Raw genomic sequence first — 19429 nt, 5'->3', positions numbered from 1 at the left:
TTCAAGGATGAGATAGACAGATCTTTAATCAGTAAGGGAATCAAGGGTTACAGAGAAAAGGCAGAAAAGTGAAGTTGCGGCTTATCAGATCAGCCATGATCTCGTTGAATGGTGGAGCAGACTCACTGGGACGAATGGCCTACTTCTGCTCCTACGTCTCTTGGTCTTATGAGTTCATGAAATGCTTTATTTTCTTCTTACCCTCCCAGCAGGTTAAGATCAATGTTAGGGGGAACAGGCAGCAGTGTTAGAAAACAGGAGTTACACTCAACACAGTGCCAAACTCGAGTGGTGTGAGATGGCCCTTTCCAATACACCGGCACAAAATTCACATTGAAAATGTCACTTCCCTTACCTCCTGAGCCTCCAGTGCCTCAGATTTAGAATTCTCATTCTTGCACATAAGTCCCTCCATGGCCTCAACCTTTTCCACCCCTGTAATCAGTTCTGACACAACATCCCCAAACGCCCACTTCACCTCACTGACCTCCCCACCAATTCCATCCCTTTGCACCGCCCCTCCCCACATTGGCAGCTCTGCTTCAGCCACTTATGACCCAGAGTTTGGAATTCTCTCCTGAAACCCTCTCACTCTCTCTTAGTCTTTAAGCTTCTTTAAACACCACTTCTTTGGCCAGGCTTTTGAACATTCCTCTTAACAATTCCTTCTCTGGGTAAGATATCATGTTTTACTTACACCTTAGTAATGCACTCTGGAAGTGTTAAAGTGTATTATAGCAAGTTGTTATTGTGGTAGTTAATTAACCATTCTCTTCCTCTGGGGCCAGACTTGATAACAGATTTGGTTTTGGTAAAAGCAAGATGTGAGAAGCTCAGTAAACTAAAGCAAAACCTTGACACTAATGAGTAAGTTTAAAGGTATAATTTATTCCCACAAGCGCACTGTTGGTTTATTGAATTCAAATATGGTCTAAATAGGCAGATTTGCATGTTGTTCCACATTTTTGTGAAATTGGAATGAATTATTATGCTTTACTATCACCTGTTGCTAGCAGTGTAACATTTCAGATATACGGGTTTGCAAGATAAATTATAATGACTTAATCCAAGAAAATACGTGGCCAATAGACAAATGATGATCTAAAGACCCAAGAGTTGAAATTGCTGAAAGGAAAGACATGTTGCCAAAGCTTTTCATCTTGCACTAATCAGAACCAAATGCAAGAATGCCAAATTTCAAACAATCACTACAATTTATAAGACAGGAGAAAAGGGTGCTGATTGGTTGACTTACTCTGCACTGGAGTGCTGCTTTGGGCTGCGTAAATTGGAGTTAGGTGAGTGAGGGACATTTAAGGGTTAATCTAAGGGTTAATTTATATCTAAGGTCTAGTCTTTAATTTACCAATTAACTAAAAGTTGCTCTTTGGGTTGGGAGAAAGTGAGTTTTAGTCCAGCCTTAAAACAAGATTTAAACATGGACAAAAGAGCTGAACTCTCGAGGTGAGGTGAGAGTGACTGCCCTTGACATCGAGCCAGCATTTGACCAAATGTAGCATCAAGGAACCCTAGCAAAACTGGAGTCAATGGGAATCAGGGGGAAAACTCTCTGCTGGTTGGAGTCATGCCTAGCACAAAGGAAAATGATTGTGGTTGTTGGAAGTCAGTCATCTCAGCTCCAGGACTTCACTGCAGGAGTTCCTCAGGGTAGTGTCCTCAGCCCAACCATCTCCAGCTGCTTATCAATGACCCCCCTCCTTCCATCATAAGGTCAAAATTGGGGATGTTCACTGATGATTGCACAATGTTCAGTATCATTCATGACTCCTCAGATACTGAAGCAGTCCATGTCCAAATGCAGCAAGACCTGGACAATATCCAGGCTTGGGCTGACAAGTGGCAAGTAACATTTGTACCACACAAGTGTCAGGCAATGACCATCCCCAGCAAGAGAGAATCCAACCATCACCCCTTGACATTCAATGACATTGCCATCACTGAATCCCCCACTATCAACATCCTAAGGGTTACCATTGACCAGGAACTGAACTGGACTAGCCATATAAATACTGTGGCTGCAAGAGCAGGTCAGAGATTAGGAATCATGCGACGAGTAACTCCTGACTCCCCAAAGGCAGTCCAGAATCTACAAGGCACAAGTCAGGAGTGTGATGGAATACTCCCCACTTGCCCGGATGAGTGCAGCTCCCACAACACTGAAGAAGCTTGACACCATCCAGGACAAAGCAGCCCACTTGATTGGCACCAAATCCACAAACATTCACAACCTCCACAACCGATGCACAGTAGCAGCAGTGTGTACCATCTACAAGATGCACTGCAGGAATTCACCAAGGCTCCTTTGACAGCACCTTCCAAACCCACGGCCTCTACCATCTAGAAGGACAAAGGCAGCAGATAGTTGGGAACACCGCCACCTGGGAGTTCCCCTCCAAGTCAGTCACCATCCTGACTTGGAAATGTATCACTGTTCCTTCACTGTCGCTGGATCAAAATCCTGGAACTCTCTTCCTAACAGCACAGTGGGTGTACCTACACCACACGGATTGCAGTGGTTCAAGAAGGCAGCTCACCACCACCTTAAGGGCAACTAGGGATGGGCAATAAATGCTGGCCCAGCCAGCGAAGCCAACACCCTGTGAATGAATGGGGGAAAAGGCTCTGCTTGCAGCTACATCCAGTTAATTAAGTAACTGGCATAAACAGGCTTTCAGAAGCTAGATGCAGAGAGCATAAAAACAGGCCATCTATAGTGCTGCCTTGTCTGTCCTGGAGTGCTGCTTTGGACTGCATTAGGGTGTTTAAGTTGGAGTTTGAATGAGAGAATCCGGAGAAGAGAGAAGGAGGTGATTCCCTTCATTTTTTATCTTTCCTCAGAAAGAAGAGCGGCGACCTTGGTACGTAGGACCTGGTGATTATTTCTACTATCCATAATCTTTAAACTTGAGGAAGTAAAAGTAAAGGGAGTAATTTAAGGGTATGTCATGGCAGGGCAGCTCAGCCAAGTGGAATGCTCCTCCTGTGCAACGTGGGAAGTCGGGAACACTTCCAATATCCAGGCCGATCACGTGTGCAGGAAGTGTCTCCAGCTGCAGCTACTTGAAATCCATGTTTTGGAGCTAGAGTTGCGGCTGGAGTTACTGTGGAGCATCCACAAGGCTGAGATCTTCACAGCATGTACAGTGAGGTAGTCACACCACAGGTCAAGAGTACACAGGCAGAATGGATGACTGTCAGACAGAGTAAAAGCACTGGGAACCTAGTGCAGGTGTCCCCTGGGTCCATCTCCCCCTCTAACAGAATATTTGCTTGGATACTACTGGGTGAGATGGTTTCTTAGGGGAATGCAGCGAGAGCCAAGTCTGTGGCATCACACTTGGCTCAGCTGCATGGGAGGAGAAAAGAGTGGGAAAGCAATAGTGATAGGGGATTCTATCATAAGGGGAACAGAAAGACATTTCTGCAGCCACAGATGGGACACCAGGATTGCCTCCCTGGTGCCAGGGTCAAGCATGTCACTGAACGGCTGCAGGACATCCTGAAGAGGGAGGGTGAACAGCCAGAGGTCATGGTCCATATGGGACAAAAAAACTGTGTAAAAATGTTAAAAAGACAGCTCTAGAGGCACTGTATCTGAATGCGTGGAGCATTCACAATAAGGTGGATGAATTAACAGCACAAATAGATGTAAATGGGTATGATATGACTGCGATTCCGGAGACATGGCTGCAGGGTGACCAAGGCTGGGAACTGAATTCCCAAGAATAATCTATATTTAGGAAGGTCAGGCAAAAAGGAGAGGAGGTGGGGCGATGTTGTTAGTTAAGGATGAAATCAATGCAATAGTTAGAGAGGATATTGACTCAGAAAATCCAGGGGTAGAATCAGTCTTGGTGGAGCTAAGAAGCAACAAGGGGCAGAAAACATTTTAATGGGAGTTGTTTATAGGCCTCCAAACAGTAGTGATAAGGTAGGGGACGGCATTAAACAGGAAATTAGAGATGCATGTAACAAGGGTGCTGCAGTGATCATGGGTGACTTTAATTACATATCAACTGGGCAAACCAAATTTTCAATAAATACTGTGGCGGAAGAATTCCTGGAGTGTGTGCGAGATGTTTTTTGTTAGACCAGTACGTCAAGGAACCAACTAGAGAACAGGCTATCCTACATTTGGCATTGTGCAATGAGTAGGGTTAATTAATAATCTTGTTCTGCAGGGTCCCTTAGGGAACAGTGACCATAACATGATAGGATTCTTCATTCGGATGGAAAGTGAAGTAGTCCAATCCAAAACTAGGGTCCCAAATCTAAACAAACGAAACTACAAAGATATAAGGCATGGACTGGTTAAGACAGATTGGGGAACGTCATTAAAAGGATAGACGGCAGCTAATATTTAAGGAATTAATGTATGCATTGTAAAAGTTATACATTCCATTCTATGTAAAAACACAACAGGAAAAGCGGCCCAACCATGGCTAACAAAAGAAATTAAGGATAGTATTAGATCCAAAGAGGAGTCATATAAAGTTGCTAGAAAAAAGTAGCAAGCCTGAGGATTGGGAGCAGTTTAGAATTCAGCAAAAGAGGACCAAGAGATTAATTAAAAGGGGAAAAATAGAGTATGAGAGTAAACTTGCAGGGAACATAAGAGCGGACTGTAAAAGCTTCTATAAGTATATAAAAAGAAAAAGATTAGTAAAGAAAATTCTCATTCTTTTAAACTCCAGTGAATACAGACCTAGTCGGCCCAATCCGTCCTCATACAACAAGGGAACATAGTCGAATAATAGAGAACAAGGAAATCGCAGAGGGAACCAAATGTAATATTTCCAAGTTTTCTGGCAACACAAAACTAGGTGGGAATGTGAGTTGTGAAGAGGCTTCAAGGCAATTCAGACAAGTTGAGTGGGTGGGCAAATACATGGCAGATGCAATATAATGTAGATCGGTGTGAAGTTATCCACTTTGGTAGGAGAAACAGAATGGTAGAGTATTATTTAAATGGTGATAGATTGGGAAATGTTGATGTACATAGGGACCTGGGTGTCCTTGTACACCAATCACTGAAAACAAGCACGCAGGTGCAGCAAGCAGTTAAGAAGGCAAATGGTATGTTGGCCTTCATTGCGAAAGGACTTATGTACAGGAGCAGGGATGTCTTACTGTAGCTATACAGTATCCAACTATACTGGAGTATTGTGTGCAGTTTTGGTCTCCTTACCAAAGAAAGGATATACTTGCCATAGAGGGAGTGCAGCGAAGGTTCACCAGACTGATTCCTGGGATGGCAGGATTGTTGAATGAGGACAGATTGGGCCAACTAGGCCAGTATTCACTGGAGTTTAAAAGAATGAGAGGGGGCCTCATTGAAATGTATAAAATTCTGGAGGGGTGGGCAGACTGGATGGAGGGATGATGTTTCCTCTGGCTGAGGGGCGGATCGAGAACAAGGGGTCACAGTCTCAGAATACGGGCTAGGCCATTTTGGACTGAGATGAGGGTGGGAATTCTCTAGAGAACTCTCTATCACAGAGGCCTGTGGAGGCCAAGTCACTGAACATATTTAAGAAGGAAATAGATTTTTAGACCCTAAAGTCATCAAGGGGTTTGGGGAGAGAGCGGGAGTATGGTGTTGAGATAGAGGATCAGCCATGATCATTTTGAATGGTGGAGCAGGCTCGAAGGGCTGATTGACCTACTCCTTCCTGCTCATATTTTCTATGTTTCTACAGATGTTGCTTTTCCTGTCATAACAAAACTTTCTGCTAGCTGCTTATTAGGAAAGAAAAGGCATAAAACGTATCCTGTCCCTGGTGTAAATACAATTGCAACTGCTGGACTACTGCCATAATTTCCCCACAATATACAGTAAAATAATGAGCTGTCTTATAGTTTTAATATAAAGTAAATGAAATGTGGTGACTATTGTTTAAGCACAGCTGGCTGCAAACTCTATAATGTTCCTCACTCATCAAAGCTGCCACAGCCTAAGGGAAGTAAAGTCTGTCTCAATAAAAGGCTATTTTATCACATGCAGTGGACCTTATCGAGTTGCAATTTACTGATACAAAAGCTGGAAATCATCTGAAATTTTCTGTTCTTATTAATGCAGTTCCCTTGTGTTAGTTCTGTATTCGGTGCACCATAATGAGGCATGAACAGGTGAGTAAGCACCATGAAATGTTGGAAGGACTCAGCAGGACAGGCAGCATTGCTGAAGAAAGAAACACAGTTAACATTTCAGGTCATACTCTCCACCAATCTTGCCTGACCTACTGAGTATTTCCAGCCTTTTCTGTTTTTATTTCAGACCCCCAGCGCCTACAGCATTTTGGTTTTTATGCCAGTGAGTAACACAGTGTCTATCTGAAATAAACAGAGCATTTAGGACAAAATAACCAGGAACTTTGAAATTGCCACTAATGCAAATGAATAATGGTTGTGGCCTTTCTGGCTGCTTTCTGGAGCAAATGTCCATATAAACATGTGTAATTTAAGTGGTGGGGGATGCAACAATAAAGGTGAAGTTGTCAAGGACTGAAATTCCTCTGTGCATTAGTATAACAACACCACCAGCCCATTTTAAATAAATGGATTAATGCCCTCATTAATTTACTTCTAAAATGGATTGAAAATTGGTTAAATCAAAGGAACAGTGAGTATTCAATAAAGGGAACTGGTCTAAACTGACAAAGGGTCACCAATGGGGTGCCAAAGGAATCATTGCTGTTTGGAGATGGGGACCAAAACAAAACTGCAGGTGACAGCAAATTGCAGAGAGAGGTCACACAGTAGAGACAAACCAAATGGAAAGGGGTCTGAATAGGTTGGGAGGGCGGCTGATGGTGGCAAATAGCATGTGACATGGACAAACACAAAGTAATTAGGACACTAGCAGATAAGATGAACAGTGGCTATATCAACTAAATGGCTCTAGGGTACAGGAGACAATGCAGAAGGAATCACAGACATCAGTGGATCGCACACTGAGAAACAACCACACAATGTGTGGAAGTAGTAAGGGTTAAGGTCTTGGGATGTAAAGCCAAGGGCAGAGAATGCAGAGTTAATAAACAGTCAGTAAAAGGCACTGATACAGAACTATGTGGAATATGATTTGTGATTCTGGTCACTGTACTACAGCAGGGATATGCTGGCCCTGAGGCAATGCAACAAAGATACATCTGAGCTAGAATAAGAGCTTGAAGAACCTGGGATTGTTTATTCTGGAGAAGAGATATTAATCAAGTTTATTTATATAGCCTCTTTCATGTTGTAAAACATCCCAAGGAGCTTAACAGGAGCACAATCAGACAAACATTGACACCGAAGCAAAGGAGAAATCTTAGGAGAGGTGTTTAAAACATCTTAATCAAAGAGGTAAGTTTTAGGAGTGTCTTAAAGAAGGAGTGAGAGGCACAAGTAAGGAAGGGTTTAGGGAGAGATCCAAGAGCTTTGGGACCATACAGCTGATGGCTTAGCTTCCAATGGTGGCATCAAGGGTGTACATTAATGTACAAGGCCAGAATTGGAGAAAGACAACTCTTCACCAACAATAACAGCTTGTACATATATAGTGCTTTTCATGTAATAAAATGTCCCAAGGTGGCTCACAGGAGCATTATAAAGCAAAATTCGACACCAAGCCAGATAAGGAGATATGTAGGCATTGGCTAAAACCTTGATCAAAGAGGCAGGTTTTAAGGAGTGTCTTAAAAGAGGAAAGTGAGGGACAGAGGTTTAGGGAGGGCATTCCACAGCCTGGGGCCTGGGCAGCGAAAGGAGCAAATTCTAATGGCAAAACAATTAAAGTCTGGAATGCTCAGGAGTCCAGAATTAGAGGAGCACAAACCTCAGAGCTGGAGGAGATTACAGAAATAGAAAGGAGTAAGGCCATGGAGGTATTTAAAACAAGGATGAGAGTTTTAAAATTGAGACGTTGCTTCACCAGAACCAAGATCAGCAAGCACAGAGGTGATGGTTGAACGTAACTATACGAGTAAGGACATGGGCAGCTGATCCTCAGAGGACTTCAAAGCTATGGAGAGTTGAATGTGGAAAGCCAGCCAGGGTTGCATTAGAATAGTCAGGATTAGAGATAACAAAAGCATGAATGAGGTTTCCAGCAGCAGATGAGCTGAGGCAGGGCGGAACTGAGTGATGTTAGAGATGGAAATAGCCAGTCTCAGTGATGGTTGCAGTTTACAGTTTAGAGTTAGGGGGGGAGATGAAGCCGAGGTTTGAACACACAGATAAGAATTGGTAGACCAGGAGCCAATCTAGGTCAGCAAACACAGAAGTGTTTGGTAAGTAGAACTTGCTGTGGGACAAACTATAAGCAGCAGGGTTTGGATGGCTCAGGTTGATGGAAAAGTAGGAAACCAGAAAGGAGAGCATTGGAATAGTCAAGTCCAGAGTTAACAAAAGCATAGGTGATGTTTTCAGCTGCAGTTAAGCTGGCATGGGGCCTGGCAGGCAGGGAGTTGACAGACAGCTTTCCTTTATTCATATGGGATGTGGGCTTCGCTGGCTGGGCCAGCATTTATTGTCCATCCCTAATTGGCCTTGTTCAGACGACATTTTTAAGAGTCAACCACATTGCTATGGGTCTGGAGTCACATGTAGACCAGACCAGGTAAGGGTGGCAGATTTTCTTCCCTAAAGGACATTAGTGAACCAGATGGGTCTTTATGACAATTGGAAATGGTTTCATGATCATCATCAGACTTGTAATTCCAGGTTTTTTTTAAATTTAATTCACATTTCACCATCTGCCATGGTGGGATTCGAGCATTACCCAGGGTCTCTGGATTACCAGTCCAGTGACTATACCACTGCCAGCACCTCCCCCTAACAGGTGAAACCAGGAGTTCTTAGCGATGAAGGTAAAATGGGGTCAGAAGCTCATCTCAGGATCAAATTGTATGTCAATGTTCCAGATTGAATTGGTGATGAGGGAGCAGAGTTTGTGGCAAGGACCAAAAGCAATGGCTCGAGTTTGCCCAATGTTTAATTGGGGGGAATTGCAGCTCATTGGGAGATGGATGGGAAACAGCCTGACAGTCCAGAGGCAATGGAGTAGTCAAGAGAGATCGTACTGCGGTAAAGCCAATTGCTGTCAACATACATTTGTCTCTGTATTTTTGGATGTTGTTGCCAAGGGCCAGCATACAGGTGAGAAATAGGAGATGGCCAAAGATAGACCTTTAATGGACTTCAGAGGTAATGGTGTCTCCAAATGCCTGTCTCACTCCTTCTTGAGATTGTGAAGGTTTCTGGTTTGTCTTGTTGCTACAGGATCTATTGTAATCATTCATCACCTCTGTGCAATATAGTTAAATGTCATCTGCCCAATAACCACTTCCCCTCATCTGAATTTCATCCTGTGTCCCATTTCTTCCTGGGGGCCCCCATAAACAGATTTTCACTACCCTTAAGGTTCTTTCATTCCCTTAAGATGTCCCTTTCAGGGTTACTCCTGCATAAAATAGATGCATGGATTTCAAAATCTCATCACATTAATTTCATTCTACTGTTTTCATTACTTATGATTTTGTTATTTTAATGAACACTGCTGACATTAACATAATCAGGGTGGTCATGCAGATTTAACTGGTTTAGAAGTGACGAACGCTTTGCTGCTAACCCTTGTTGGATTGAATTAATGACCGAGGCACAGAGAGAGAGACATACAAAGAGAGTGGGTGAGAGACAGACAGGGAAACATAGAGAGAAAGACAAAGGGAAGAGACAGAGGGAGGGAGAGAGAGAGTGAAAGGGAAATAAACATACAGAGACAAAGGGAGAGGCAGAGAGACACGCAGAGTGGATGTTAGAGGGGGGCGACAAAGAGGGAGAGAAGCATACTGATAGAGTGACTCGAAAAGAGAGAGACGCACACACACGCACAGAGTCACTGTTAGTGGTGGGGGCGGGGGGATAAACAGAGAGAGGTCCAAGAGAGAGAGACATACACAGAGAGGCTGTTAGAGGAAGAGGGAGAGAGGCACACAGAAAGAGGGATTGGTTGAGGGACATGCGCGCACACACAACACAGAGGGAGTGTTGGAGGGGGAGACGTCGAGGGAGAGACACACGGAAAGAGGGACTGGAAGAAGAAGACATACAGAGACAGATAGATTAGGCTGGTAAAATAGGTGGACCCGCTGAGTTCGCCTGCTGCATTACGGCTATGGCCATGAACAACACCATTTTCTGCTCGTGTCCGGCAATCCTTAATAATCAACAATACCGAGCTATACTTTGCCCCACTCATTGTGGAGACTGTACCGCCCTTAATGTGGGAATGAAAAAAAACGGAGATGCTGATACCCTAACACCGCACAGGAAAGGAGCTTTAACACCGTTACAAATTCTCCCAGGTGGATACACTTGAAGATTGGGCCAATAAAAATTTACTTTAAATAAGTAATAATTTAACTAATGGATGTTAAATGTTTTATAAAACCTCAGTGTTGTGCTCAGTGTCCTCGTTTCCTGAGCCTCTGTCTGTTTCAGGCTTTGAGAAAACACTGAGAAAGGCGCACATGAAATGATCAGTGACAACCATCAGTCCTCGGACACTGAGAAACGTACCGACAAGTAACATCAGAGTTACATTCCGAGTGGAAAAAAGGTCCCTATTCTCTACCATAACGGCGAGGTAAAAGTTGTACTTACTAAAACAGGAGCACTGTGAAAGCAAGTGAGAAATATTAAATATAAAAAAAATAATAGTCACCAGTAATTTGACTGACTCGCCCCCCCCACCAGCCCCCACTTCAGTTCGGCCGCTGATCTGAGTGACAATTTACCGGATTGTTGAAATAAAATATAAAATTATATTAAAAGCCAGAGCAAGAGACAGCAAAGCAAACACAGCTGTATTTATGGGAGCTTGAATGTTATCCTTTAGATTTCCCACCCAGCGGGTCCCTTAAGCAATCATTAAACCCGCTTTAGCAGTCACGTCAAAGTGTGTCAAAATGTTTTCATAAATAAGTGATGTGAATAGTTGGAATAACAGAAACGCCTGCCAGTGCCGGTGTTTATATTCAAGCTGCCTCCCTTAGTCACCCCACTCTCCCCTGAGTATTCACCGGTTGGTGTGGTGACCGCTGACCGCACTTTGCCTGACTCCATCTGCCCATCGTGTTGGATTCCCGTCTCCTCCGGGTCCCATGAGCTGTGAATGAACATAAATAATAAAGAAAAAACCGCAGTGTGAGACTAGGTATGAGCGAGAGAGAGAGAGAGAGAGAGAGATAAATGTGTAAAGGAACTTTAATCCAAAGGAACAAGGCTTAATGGTGACAACATGAAGCGAAACCAAACAAAACAGGCAGAGGGAGAGAGAGAGAGAGAGAGAGCAGCTAAAAAGCATGGAGATGGGAATGAGTTGAGGAAAGCTTTAGTACCTGAGGCCAACATTTCTTTGGAAAGGCGGGTAGTCAGTGTTTTGTTGTTTAACCTGAAAAACACAACAGGGCCTATTTGTTTTGTATCTACTCGCCAATGCAGACAACACACCAAGACTTGAGACTGTTTGCATGTGTATTTCAGGGAGGGAAAGAGGAATTGTTTACAATCTGTGTAATCTCGGCTAATCCACTTCTCTCCCCCTGTTAAAAGTTAGCAACACCAGCCTCGGAACGCACCCAGTCCAAATGCGGCGCCGTGAAGGGTAAAATATACACCGAGGATGCAAAGGGGAAGATCTGCCTGACCGCCACCACACCGCTCTCTTCAAGAGGGCGACCTGTTGTTTGGGTCCATTGGTTTTTTTTTATCACCCGATCGACAGTGAACAGAGCCTCGAAAGGGTTAACCGCTAATTAAACCGTGCCAATAATTGGACGGATTAACCGCAGTACCAATGTTTCAGAGCGCTAGCGGGAAGAGCAGTTCAAGGTCAGAGCACAAAGAAAATCTGTAAACTGAATCATTTGTATTTGTGTTTTGCACGCTGCACTTTTGAAGCCAATAATTTTGATGGAACCGCATTTGACGTTAATTAAATGCGTGTTTGCGGGTTTATGAAGCCTTCTCCGGCGCGGCACTAGCTGTCGGAATCCTTTCTTCTCAAAAATAAACTGTCTCTACACATGGTTTCAGATAATTTGCACTCGAAATCCAAATTTAAATAATGCATTTTCTTATGCAACTGACACAAAGACAACCCGGAGCAACCACCGGGATATTTTCTCTCTCATACACACACACACATATATCTCTGCTCTCGAGATCCCAATTCCTCTGCACATCAATATTAATTGAGATTATCAGTTTGACAATATAAGGAAATGGATGTTCCCAAGACAGTCGGGGAAAAGGCTTGTATTAAGGCGTGTGAGTATTATTCATCCGACTGAATATTAATTCTGTTGCTGTGGAAGCCTTTGATATATGCCCCAGTCCAATTGATTTACACAGGACTATAATGTGGGTGAAGGGACAGCGTGCTACAGATCGTATCGGATCAACACAAACTGTGCCATTAGCAATGATTCCCCCCCGCCATCACCTCACATAACACAATCTGATAACACGCAGATTGGTTGTGTTTGGCGAACGAGATGAACTAATTGGAAATTAATGACAGCGGAATGGATGCTGTGACAGCAAGAGAGAAATTTTTTTTCCAGCAGTTTTGAATCTATTAGTAAAATACGGGGAAACAAAGCGAGGTTGAGAACAGTCGATTATGTTGCATCCGTATTCACTGCCCGAAAGGGCGGCGGAGGCAGATTCACTGGTAACTTTCCAAAGGGAATTAGACAAATACTTGATCAGGAAAAATGCAGAGTGATGGAGTGAGGAAGTGGGACACAGTAGCTCTTTCAGAGAGCCAGTACGGATGCGATGGACCGAGTGGCCTCCCTCTAGGCTTTAAGATTCTATGGTAATACAAGGTGCTAACTACACCAAGGCACAATACCACAACCTCCTTCAAATCAATTCAAACTGAATTAAAAGCCCCGTGGATAATAGTCAGCTCAGTCTGCTGTCGCTATAAAGGAATATAGTTTCCAGCTGTTTATCTCACCTCCCCCCCCCCTCTCCAACCCTGTATCTCGCTGCTAACGAATAAAGCGAGAAGAATACTGTAGGCTGACTCCGCTGGCGAGTGTACACATCGCCGTATTGCAGGAACAGCTACTTTCAACCCGTCTCTTCGAAGCTGCAATAAAAACCTTTCAACAAAAAAAGTGACACAAAGTATTGTGATTGATGACTGCCGGGTAATGAAATGTCTCTTTCAGGGCCTGGGGGCATCGGTGTCTGATCAAGTGCTCGCCCTCGAGTCCGTGTGGAGCGTCCAACATCCCCACTGAATCAGATCACGGTGGAAGTGCAGGGGGGGGTCAGTGACATTGGTTAACACTGATCTGCCTTAGCGCCGAATGTATAGGTCGGACTTGTTGTTAATATATTTCGACATGGGCGTGATTGCAATCGCGCCAGGAGTACATTTCTTGTTATCTAAGGACCGGGCAAAACCCCAAAGTAATGGCTATGGGCGAATAATTCCTTTGTCAGCAAGGTTATGGTGAAATAGACCGCTCTTTGTTAAGGCGGCTACGGTTTCGCTAATTGTAACGCACAGATCAAATCTACCCCGGTTGGGACAGTCGGCGTGATAAGCCATTCAGGATCTTAGACTGTGTAGCGAGATGCCCCAAAATGACTGTCCGTTTTCGGTGCCTGTGGTAGCAAGGAACAAATGTTGCAGATCTCTCCTGTTGAAACCATGATTGCTAATAAACTTGCTAATAATATAAATGACAGCGGGATCCGCACGAGGCTTCGATGTAACAGGTTAAGATTAAAAGACAGATATTGATAATGTGAGAACAGTCAGTGTGTGAACGAGGTGGGGCGGAATTTGGTCTATGATTGCACAGCTAGCAATGAGGCACTCCGTCTCCTCGCTCGGGTGGGACATGAAGTCAACAGCAACCCTCCCCACACCCCACCCCCCCCACCCCCCCCACCTCCCCATAAAGCTATAAATTCAATACAAGTCACCTGCTAGGTAAGTGTAAACTGTAATTTGAAACGAATAACCCTGGGTGGGATATTGTAATGGGGACCAAATATTTATACATAAGGAACATCTTTCCATTGATGCAGCTTCCTGCTAATGAGGTTCACGTATATAGAGTTATACAGCACAGAAGCAGGCCTTTCGGCCCATCGTGTCCGTGCCGGCCATCAAGCACCTATCTATTCTAATCCCATTTACCAGCACTTGGCCCGTAGTCCTGCATGCTATAGCGATATGCTATACCATATATGTCTACGTGTGAGGTTCGATGAGGAAATTCAACATGGGTGTCTGTGTGCGTCTATGTGTGCGAGTGTGTATGTCTGTATGTGTATGTGCATGTGTGTCTCTGTGTGGGTGTATGTGTGCGAGTGTGTGTGTGTCTGTGTGTGTGAGAGGTGATGAGGAGATTTTTCTTCGGAAGGGATCTGGAATAGCCTGACTGGAACGAACAGATTTAACAGTAATTTTCAGCAGGACATAAGCTAGAAAGGCAAACTTTGCAGGTCTGAGGAGAAAGAACAGTATGTGTGTTTGGGGGTAGGGGGGGTGGTGGGAGGAGGAGAGGGGTGAGGCTAACTGGATAGGTCTTTCAAAAAGCCGGAACAAGGAAGATGGCCCGAATGGCCGCTTTCTGGGTTGTATGGCTCTAATATAGGCAGCACAGCTCTTTCGGAGGAGGTTGTAATGAGTTGTGAGCGAGGGTGAAATGTAATAGCGATCAATCCAGGAAAATAAATGATTCGGCTCAATTTCCGACACTGGCAAAGCGCTCGGCAGCGAGTTGGAAGGGTGCAGCCTCACCTCACCCGGCGCCTTGGTCTCAGCGCTGACCGCCAGACCACTCCATCCGGCCACTCGGACGTCGCAGCCGCGGGCATGATTGTTACTGGGCGGGGTGGCCGGCCCGCAGGGCTTCAGGAACATGAAGTCACTCTTGGCCGATTCCGGGGTCAGGCACACCCGGTAGCGGTAAGCCTGGGAGGGGAGGCGGCAGCCGCCGAGCTCGGCGCCGTTGGCTGCCGGCTTGGCACCGGCTGCCAGCTGGAGGTTCACGTCGGGCTTCTTGAAGATCTCGGCCGAGTTCCTCCTGCGGGTTAAGCAGGTTGCGGCGCAGCAGGAAGAGAGCGGCGGGCAGGCGTAAGCACGGATCCTGTCCCGGTGACACCGGATGAGAGCGAGGACCACGATGGCCAGGAGGAAGAGGAAGGAGATGGAGCCCAGGGAAATGATCAGGTAGAAGGTTAAATCCGAACTGAGCTCGGTTTCCCTGGTGAAGTCCGGTTGCGGGTCCGGGACGCTGTTTCCCGCAGTTAACAGGATGGTGACGGTGGAGGAGAGCGGGGGCACCCCGCTGTCCTTGGCCTGGACAATCAGGGTCTGCTGGGGGGAGTCCTTGAGGCTGAAGCGCCGGGCCATCCGGATCTCCCCCGTGTGGATCTCCAGGTTGAAGAGCCCCCGGTCGGTGGCCCGGAGCAGCCGGTAGGAGAGCCTCGCGTTCTGCCCCTCGTCCGCGTCCACCGCCGTCACCTTGACCGCCAGGTCCCCCACCTCGGCCGAGCGGGGCACCGTCTCCGCTGCCACCGAGCCGTTCCGCGGCAAGGGCGACACGATGACCGGCCCGTTGTCGTTCTGGTCCAGGATGAAGACGTGGACGGTCGTGTTGCTGCTGAGCGGCGTAAAGCCGGTGTCCTGCGCCTGAATTTGGATCTGGAATTCTTTGAGTTGCTCGTAGTCGAAGGAGCGCAGGGCGTAGACGTTGCCGTTGTCGGAGTTTATGGACACGTAGGTGGAGATGGACATTCCCTGGATCTCTTCCTCCAGGATCGAGTAGAACAGGTAGGAATTCTGGTTTAAATCGGGATCCTCCGCCCTCACGGAGCAAATCGAGGCTCCCGGGGCGTTATTCTCCGTCACATAAACCGTGTAGGAGGGTCGGGTGAAACGGGGCGGGTTGTCATTCACGTCCGACACCCTGACCCTGATGGTCCGGTTGCTGGAGAGCGGTGGGGAGCCGCTGTCCCTGGCCGTCACCGTGATGTTGTACTCGGGCACCTCCTCGCGGTCCAGCCGCCGCTCGGTGACCAGGGTGTAGTACTTCTTGAAGGACGGCAGCAGCTTGAACGGGAGGCTCCCGGTGAGGCGGCAGCTGACCCTACCGTTAGCCCCGGTGTCCCGGTCCGTCACGCTGATCAGAGCGATGACCGTGCCCGGGGAAGCGTCCTCGGGGACCGGGCTGGACAGGGAGGTGAGGATTATCTCCGGGCAGTTGTCGTTCCCGTCCTGGACCTCCACGATCACATTGCAATGGGCAGCCACTGCATTCGGCCCCATGTCCTTGGCCTGGACAAAGATCTCATGGACCGGACTCCCCTCATAATCCAACACCCCCTTCACTCTGACCTGTCCCGTTTGCGGATCCACCGAGAACAACTCCCGTACCGTCTCGTGCGCGTGGTTACCGAACGAGTAAACTATTCGGCCATTGGTGCCTTCATCCAAATCCGTGGCATTCAGTTGGATGACCAGAGTCCCCCTGGGCACGTTTTCCGGCAACCTCACCGTGTAGACGGCCTGCTCGAAGACCGGGAGGTTGTCGTTGGCGTCCAGCACGTTGACGGTGATGCGAACGGTCCCGGATTTCTCCGGGATCCCTCCGTCCAGGGCGGTCAGCAGCAGCCGGTGAAGGGCTTGCTGCTCCCGGTCCAGGGGCTTCTCCAGGATCAGCTCCGGGAACTTGCTGCGCTCGCTCCGGGTCTGCACCTCCAGGACGAAGTGTTCGTTCGGGCTGAGCCGGTAGGTGCGGAGAGAATTGGTGCCAACGTCCGGATCGTGCGCGCTTTCCAGAGGGAAGCGAGCTCCCGGAGCCGCCGACTCGGTGATCTCCAACTTGACCTGACTGTTGGGGAAACTGGGAACATTGTCGTTCACGTCTAGGATCTCGATTTCAGCCTGGTAGAGTTCCAAAGGGTTTTCGATCACAACTTCAAGGTTAAGGAAACAGGTGGGTTTCAGCCCGCACAGTTGTTCTCTGTCGATCTTTTCATTCACAAACAATATCCCATTCTCCAAATTTACCTCCAAATATTGCTTGCGGGCACTGGACACTATCCGGAACCTGCGGGCGGACAGTTCGGCCACGTTTAATCCCAGGTCGTCGGCGATATTCCCAACGAAAGCTCCGTGTTTCAACTCCTCGGGAATCGAATAGCGGATCTGCCCTCTCGCTCCATCCAAAAAGCTCACCAGCCTCAATAAAAATAACACGAAACCTTTGCATATCCGGCTTCCAGCCGAATTAGCCATATCACTGTGAATCACCCAGTCGTTATCGACTTACATCATTCGGTACTGGATCCAGAAGTGAGCTCCCATCTATTTTCATGTAAAACTTTCTCTCTTTTTTTTCAGATCTTGAAGCAGGATTTTGGATGGATCCGAGCGGACCCGCCGATGTGACCGTATCGTGAGAGTCTCCAGCCCCGCACATTCCGGCCCGAATCTCCACTGATCTCTGAGTGCACCCGCCCCCACCCACCCCCCACGTCCGATGTGTTTAAACAGCCTAGGGTTGGTCTGAGCACTGCTCCTCGCTCGCTCCTGTGCTCCTGATTAATGTTGAGAAGGGAAGGGAGGGCGGGAAGCTCCCCAGCTCCCCAGCTGCATTTCAGCACCTCATTGGAGGAACAGCACCATCGAGGTACTCGCTCCAACACCAGCGCTCCGGGCGTCTTAAGAACGATTGTTATTCGTGGTGTTGCTTCGACCCATTGTCCCCGAGCTTCTGCCTCCCTCTGGAACTACCTGCTTCATTTAACAACGGAATTTCGAAAAGCGTAACGCAGGCATTAATGTACTTAAGCTTGTATTTATAGGACCTCATCAGGTCTCACCAATGTCCCACATAGATTCCTGCGTATAATAAAAGTAATCGGGATTGTTATGTAGCAAAATGGCAAACATTGTTATCTTAGATGCAAATAAAGCCAAGCTTGGCGCCCTCTAATAGTGAGATCTCGTTTTCCCCAGCTTTCTCGCCTACAATTTATATGCCTGCCGTTCTCTAGTTGGTAGCACTCTTTGAGTGCTTCTAAGTCAGAAGGTTATGGGTTCAATCACCGCTCCAGAGACACGAGCAAAAAAATTCACATGAACACTCCAATGCGGTATTGAGGAGGTGCTGCACAGTCAGAGCTGCCCTCTTTCCAATGGAATATTAAACTGCGCATTTGTTTGTCCTCTCGGGTGAACGTAAAAGATCCTTTAGAAGCAATGAAACGTCCCCTAAGGGCACCTCGTCTATTATTTGTCCGTAAGCCAACACCTAAAAACAGATTTCCATTATCCATTTCAGTTTGTGGGATCTTGCTGTGTATAATTTGAATGTATACAAAGTGACGAAGCTTGAAAAGTACTTCACTCAGTAAAACCTTTCGTCATTAAAGGCTATAAAAATGCAGGTCTGTGTTTCAGCCTTGGTGCTATTCTATGCTGTGGCCCTTTGTCCCTCATCTAGGTTTCTCAATTTTGAAACTTCTGTGCAAGTAAATTACATGTGTAGTAACACAGAACAATGTAATTCCAACTCTTGCACTATACAATGTAAATTTCACAGTTGAGGACTGGTTATGTTTTCTGATTAGTTTCTGACTAGAATAGGCAAAGTCATTGCAGTTATCAGCAAATCTGATCTTTTTTTAAATCATTCTGCTAGGACCAATGTAACGGGAATTGACTGTTTTTTTATCGCTATTAGTTAATCATAGCACAACTGTTTACCTTTTTTAATTACTTCTGTGATATAAGAAATATTGGGGAAAACACACCTATGAAGATATAAAGTTCATGAAGAGCAGCACTTTCCACTTATAATTGTCAAATAATGTCATTTTCTCTCGCAATATTCCCTTTCCACTGCTTTCCTAGAATCATGGTCATACAACAAAAAATGAGGCCATTAGGCCCATTAGGCCTGTGTCAGCTCTTTGAAAGAGCTATTCAATTAGTCCAGTCTCCTGCTCTTTCCCTATGGCCATGCAAATTTTTCCTTTTCATGTCTATATCTAATTCCCTTTTAAAAGTTACTAATGAAGCCTTTTCAGGCACTGCATTGCTGGTCCTATCAACTCACTGTGTTAAAAATAAATCCACATCTCCTCTCTTGTCCTTTTGCCAATTATCTTAAAAGTTGTGGGTTCAAGTCTCACCCCAGAGATTTTACCATAAAATTTAGGCTAAGACTCCAGGGAATGCTGCGCTGTTAAACTGAGAAACATTCTCTACTCTTGGTCCTCAAACCATCCTGCGACACTATTTTCAAAGAAGAGCAAGGGACTTCTCCCCAGTGTCCTGGCACCAATATTTATCCCTGGGCCAACATCACTGAAATAATAT

The 19429-nt window shown here is 46.2% G+C and overlaps 1 long non-coding RNA gene and 1 pseudogene across 1 annotated transcript in view; both read right to left on the bottom strand.

Annotated features, from left to right (window-relative positions):
- The window catches only part of LOC144685314 (uncharacterized), a 30544-nt gene extending 15640 nt beyond the window's left edge, over positions 1-14904 (bottom strand). The window contains exons 1-2 of the long non-coding RNA XR_013577710.1: positions 14840-14904; positions 11406-11458 (exon numbers count right to left, since the gene is read on the bottom strand). This is a non-coding gene — a long non-coding RNA (uncharacterized LOC144685314). The remainder of the gene's footprint in view (positions 1-11405; positions 11459-14839) is intronic.
- Positions 14905-14911: 7 nt separating this feature from the next.
- Positions 14912-17500, bottom strand: LOC144686111 (protocadherin-10 pseudogene; annotated as a pseudogene).
- Positions 17501-19429: the final 1929 nt, after the last annotated feature.

The sequence above is a fragment of the Cetorhinus maximus genome, chromosome 10 (genome assembly GCF_964194155.1).
Source record: "Cetorhinus maximus chromosome 10, sCetMax3.hap1.1, whole genome shotgun sequence".
Lineage (NCBI taxonomy): Eukaryota > Metazoa > Chordata > Chondrichthyes > Lamniformes > Cetorhinidae > Cetorhinus > Cetorhinus maximus.
This window is presented reverse-complemented; position numbering and strand designations above follow the sequence as displayed.